At 36.7% G+C, this 6,298-nt stretch overlaps 1 long non-coding RNA gene across 1 annotated transcript; it reads right to left on the reverse strand.

The window, feature by feature from the left end:
• LOC149960329 (uncharacterized) lies at positions 1–2,837 on the reverse strand. The gene is made up of 4 exons (XR_016478434.1): positions 2,783–2,837; positions 2,571–2,705; positions 168–231; positions 1–85 (listed from the first exon to the last, which is right to left on the reverse strand). It is a non-coding gene; the product is annotated as an uncharacterized LOC149960329 (long non-coding RNA).
• Between the last annotated feature and the right edge of the window lie 3,461 nt (positions 2,838–6,298).

Genomic DNA, 6,298 nt, shown 5'->3' on the forward strand with positions numbered 1-6,298 from the left:
CACAAAATTCGAAAGAGGTTTATATAGGAAGCGGGTGAAACTCAAGGTTCCTAGAAAAAAAACTGTGTCTCTTCGGGAATTGTAACTACGAGAGAAAACGAAGGAAGTTGGAAAAATTGTTAAAACATTCTAACAATTTAAGTCAATAGAAATAGCAGGAAATATACCTTTGGGTTTTCGCCCTAGCATACTCTTTGCTCCTGCCTTTGACTGTTTTTCGTGTAATGTTTGCTAAGCAAAAAATTAATTGAAAGCAGTAATGAAACGTAAAATACAAATACCTTAATAAATAAATAATCAGCTAGCGACTTTTATTGCCCTTTAATTCGGGGGACCGGGCTGAATTGCAACGTGAGCCAACAGCTCCCTACATTTACTCTTACCGTCAACTTCAGGAGGTTTTAATGGAAAGGGGAAACCCCTTTAACCAACTAATAATAAGTCATTCAATGTTTGCGTTTCTCATTCGAAATTAATTTGTTTTATTCATAAATAACATCATTTATTTGATTTAAATCAATTTCCTTTTTATTTTATTTAAATTAGTAACAACGTTTCCTTTTCTTATTAGATACTTCTCCTTTTTATGTGATATAAGCTAAATTTTAATGAAATGTTTTCACTAAATATTTGCTTGCTGTTGACACAGACGTTCGCAGACACGCGCAGTCTAAATGGCAGAACAGATTTATAAAGCCAAAGCTCAACCTAGTCCGGAAGATTTCTACGACGGCAGTTTCTGCAGTGGACTCTTATTTCAAGCTCGGACGGGCGCTCTATTGACAGGCGAACGTTGCAAACCACTATTTGGGTGTTCGCCGAAATATGTACAGTGTGGAGCGGATAAGGAGACCCTTGAACAACTTCAATGTCCGGCCATGGAGGTTTTTGAGGAAATTCAAGATTGGAGAGAGTCATCTTTTCTTTTGCCCTTGGAAGCCCTTCTTGGTTTCACTATAACTAACTGGAACCCATCACTTCCGAAGCATCTACTGAATAAATGGCACTGGAAGAAACGTGAGATCTTGCGGCGGAAGTGACAAAATCCAGAATTTCTTAATTTTTTATTGTGTGAATTGTGAAATCTTCCAACGGTTTTTTGGGGAATTTCCATTCCCACTATATTGTAACTTGCTGGGGTCCTATTCTGGATAGAAGCTTTCTACGCTGGACTCGGTGGCGGCATAACGGGGTAAAACCTTAATCCTGATAGACAGGTAGATAAAAGCATTGGTCAGCGTCACCGAGGGTCAGCGAGAGAGGGGAAAACCAGGGTAGGACCAAGCTTTCTTGTATGGAAGCGTTGCTTTTTATAAGCAGTTGGAAAGTGAAATTCGTGGCTACCAGCCTACCACTAGGGTAACAATTTAGGCTCTATGAAAAGGAAAGAGCGTTAGAAACATAGTCAAATAAAATAATAGTAGTGAAATTTCCGTCTCCTCATTTAAGAAAAACAAATTAAGTACTAACAGTCTTATAATTAGTCTATACCACAAGTTCCAGAAACGCGTAAACAAAACGCAAGAGCTCACTAGGAGACTCAACATTATGATGAATTCTATAACTATATATTTTTAATTAATTTGTAATAATATTTTGTATATTCCTGATAACTGATTGTGCTCCCCAAAGCGGAGCCGCCCTGATCTAAAAGGGTGCGTATTGTACGCAAATCAAATAAACTATTCATTCATTCATTCGTTAGGGCCTCAACGTGTCCGTCGATAGTCTCGACACATTCATTATCCCTGAGTATAAATAAATACATTCTTGATGCAGATGTATAACAACTGATATATATTGTCAAAGTTTAAAGTTTTATAATGATATCAATCACGTCAGAACACCTTAGATTTAGGGAACGACAGAGGGACTTCAAGCCATTCTGAAAATCGTCTCAAAGTACAAGTAATAAAACATCTATTAAACCGTTTGGTTTGGAAAACAAAGTGCTTCCACGATATTTTTCTTTCCGAAATGATTTCACCCGTTGCGTTTTCCGGGAAAGTTTACGGAACATTTTTTCTGTTGAACAACAGTGTGTCGATTTTTTCCCGACGCGTTATTGTTAAGCTCTTTCGTAAGCCTTTCTATCTTTGAAAATATGAAAAATTTGCGTCCTTTCCCGCGTGCTTTCACGGCATCAGCGCAGATTTGCTGTCAGAATAAAAAGAACCCAACGTTGTTGACGATATAACGGTAAGGATAAAATATATATCAAATAACTTCGAGAAACGACAAAACTCTGAGCGCTCTAACTCGTTCGAAACTTTGATATTAACTCTGGCATGTGGATGGTTATATATTTGGTCGTGAGTGACATTCAAGACCAGAGCTAGAAAATAGCTCGCGGGGTTATGTTAGCCGCCATATTTTTAAAGTTAAACTAATGGAGGAGAGAAAGTTGGATATCTTTCAAATATCAAAAACAAGGTCATTCTTATTTTATAAGATATTCCACAGTAAGTTACGATAGTTTTAAAAGCTTTTGGGAAGTGCGAGAAACAAATTACAACACAAAAAACATGTCTAGAAAACTAGGATTTGGTACATGTGTGGGGGATACTTACCTTCTGTAAAATAAGTAAACGTCTAACGCCTACACTTCTAAAAATGTTGGGTTCGTCATTAAGAAACCTGTACTGTATTTCCTTCACTTCTTAGTTCAAGGGTGCCCCAATGCGCGATCTTTACTAATTGGTGACCTTCAAGAAAATAAGATAAAATCTTAAAGATAAAAATAATTAAGGATTAAAGCAACTGTCAGCTCTATCATTGCCACCTGTATTATTAAAAGGCCCCTGTTATTAGAGATGGCCATGCATCTATCCGAATCTTTGAAAAAAATGACTTTTGTGGAGGGCGTGGAGCCATCTATTAATGGGAACGGAAGCTAAAATTCAAAATAGCGAAACAATAACGTCATCAGAGAGCCATTATAGAGTATTATATTTAGACCACTTTTACTCTACTTACAAGGAAAGTACCCGAGGTGTTTATTGCCGATTTAGTTCAAAGTCGGCGGTAATGTGGACCTATATGAGATATGAAATTTCCCAAAAGGAGACGTTGCACTACCCATTCGATTTGCCATGGCAACCGAAAATGTTTTTGACCACTTACAACCAAAATAAGATTTTTCCCTTATTTTACCCAAAATTTGTTACAAATTTACCCTAAAAATGTTTCATTTTACCCAAACTTGATGAAATTTACCTAAATGTGGTCCAAATTACACATTTCGTGATTTTCAAAATTTTCGTAGCTAGGACCCTGTGAAACCGAGAAAATCCCATGCTTTTTTAAATGGAGATTTTATTGTTTTAAGTGATCAAAAACATTTTCGGTTGCTATAGCAAAACGAATGGGTAGTGCAACGTCTCCTTTTGGGAAATTTCATATCTCATATAGGTCTACATTACGGCCGACTTTGAACAAAATCGGCAATAAACACCTCGGGTACTCTCCTTGTTAGTGAACTTTAACCTAAATTATATATCACATAGAAAATATATTGTAAACAATTAATATAATTGAAGTTATTGACAAATTTACAAATGAGCCAATCAACGCGAAGCATACTTTTATGTCCCGCCTTTTGTGTGAAAGCATCTTGTTTTTATTTCGACGCTAGCGACATCTGTTGAAAAAAGAGCTACTTCACCTAGAGCCGACACTTGCTTTAAGGGTCATTCCATGACAAAACGACCTAGTTTTTTTTAATTTTAACACCCGACCCCTTTCGATTTCGCCAAAATTTTGTATACAAGGTTTTTTGGGCCTAGGAAAACGATTTTGACAGTTTCATAACGATCGGTTCAGCCGTTTACGAGATACAGCATACGCGTTTTTTCAAAAGTTCGCCTTGACCCCCTAAATGTTTTCTAGTATATCTTATGACATAATTATCGCAAAATCACATGTAATACCTCATTTTAAAGACAATGCGCACCCTAATATGAATATTTAATCAGAGTTGTCATTTGACGTAAATGTCATTAAAATCTGGGCCTTTAAATAATTTGACCTTTGACCTTGCCCAGACACCTCAGTCGTAGGTCAACGATTTTAGCATTTTTAAAATTCCCACTATCGAATACATAATAATCACTCAAAATCTCAAAGTAATATTTGTAGTTTTCGAGATATTAATTTTTGAAATTTACCCCACCACACACAAAATGAAATACCAAAACCATTTATTTTTATAGTTTACACACCAATTAATTTTTTATTTACACAAAACAGCTTAAACTTCTTTATACATGGAAAAGGCTTTGGTAATTTTATTTTTATCGTGTTCTTTGATTTGATAGCCTTTCGAATTTGGTAAACCTACAAGAATTTCAATTGCACATAGAACATTTTCACTTGACACCCAACTGCTATCGATCCTTCTGGGCCATGTGTATTTGTCCGAAATACCAGGGGGACGCAAAAAGTTTACAAAGAAGTCTCCAAACTCTTCTGATACTTCCTCAATTAATCCAACGTAAAGTTGGCCTTTGTAGACGCTGGCTACCAAATTTCCCACTTTAAAGTTTTCAGCCTCTTGATTTCGAGTATCTGACAATTCTAAAGTCGAAACCTTAACTGTGGTTAGCGAATCGTCATTAGATAACGGAGAAACCATGATTTCATTTAACGATTTCGGAACGAATTTATGAAACCCTCGAGTTCCTTTTACTGTTATGGCTTTAGAAAACCTTTCTTTTAAAAGTTCCTTTTGTCGCTCAATTTCTTCGTTTTTAACATAGATGAACTTGATATTTTCGAAGTTTGATAGGCAGAAATTAAACATATCTGTTGGAGTCAAAATCTGTCCAGTCACTGGTCGCTGAAGACTGACTCTTGCTGTTTTACGCTTCACTGTTCCGCCAATTCCGTCACAAGGTCCCTTGCCATGAGATGTGGCAAAAAAATGCCATTCAGCGTCCAAACCAAAATCTTGTTTGTGGCAACAGAGATTAGAAAAGTTGTATTTGTTTTTATACTGTCCAGCACATCCATCCGTAAAATAAATTAGCTTTCTAACAATAGGAACATGTGTTTTTATATTTGGAATTAGATAAGTTAAAAAACTGTGAACAGTATTGGTTGTATGTGTTCTGGTATCACTGATAATACAAAAATTTAAGTGGTTAAGTTCTCCGTTTTCGACTACCCTGAAGTAGATTACGAAGGGATGCACTGTCGCTTGAGAATTGTCCCAATGGAACCCTTGTGCTTCGTCTTGAATTACGAAGGAATAGTTCTCCGCAAAATCACCGAGAACAATTACGTCACCAGGTTTTAGAGTTTTTTTGAGGTTTTTAAGATAATTAGATTGCGACTTAGATGTGTAATGATGACGCGTTAGTTCAAGTAGTTTAATGGCCAAAGAGTCGAAAAAGTTTTCAACACTCTCGCTCAAGGTCATGAGCTTTGTGCTGTCAGTTGTCACCCATTGCATGAACTTTATATTTTCAAAATCTTCTAAAAGGTTCGTTAAATATTCATTTTCAAGTAGACCATTTTTCCCAGGACAGTCCTTGCACACCCTCATCATACAATTCCTGTTTTGAGTGTCACACACGGTGAGCGCCATGAAATCGATATCACATTTTAAAGGACAAGGAGACGGTAGAGCTGATATCATTAGCTTGACATTTTGGTGATAGGTGCAGACACACACTGAATGTGTACCTGACGAACCTGCTAATACACACCAAGGTGGTCGTAGATAACAAAATGACGAAAATCCTAACGTCAAATCATGCTCTTCCTTGAATTTGTTATAGAGCTCTCTCAGGTTCAGCAGTACAAGCCTCTTTTGATGATGTTCTTTTTGACCTGTCTCGTGGTTTCTAACTGACACAAACTCCTTTTGTCCAGGTGTCATACGACTGTTATCGTCATTTTCGTAAAATTCAACGACCTTTGATTTAACGTCTTCGGTCAATATTAATCCCTTCGATTGTTTCTCTGGTAGCGAAAGAATTCCTTGACTAGATTTAAGATTCCTGCTTCGTTTGACCATGTATTCTGGTGCTCCAAATTCCTCCATTGTGCGTTGTATTCCAAATGGTGACAAGGTCAGGATCTGAAGCTTTTCGCCGTATGATGTCTTGGAGTTATTGAATTTCTCTCTCAGTTCGTTCAAAATATTCTCATATAATCGATGTTCTTCGAGCTTTCTAAAAACATCGTCCGTAACCATATTATCGTCTGTTTCATCAAGAGAAATTTCCATTGACTCTTCTAATTTGCGTTTCAATGAATTGTTCACAGCGTTTAACTTAGTCCTGCTTAGAATTGT

Source organism: Leiobunum rupestre, chromosome 2 (genome assembly GCF_980474605.1).
Source record: "Leiobunum rupestre chromosome 2, qqLeiRupe1.1.hap1, whole genome shotgun sequence".
NCBI lineage: Eukaryota > Metazoa > Arthropoda > Arachnida > Opiliones > Sclerosomatidae > Leiobunum > Leiobunum rupestre.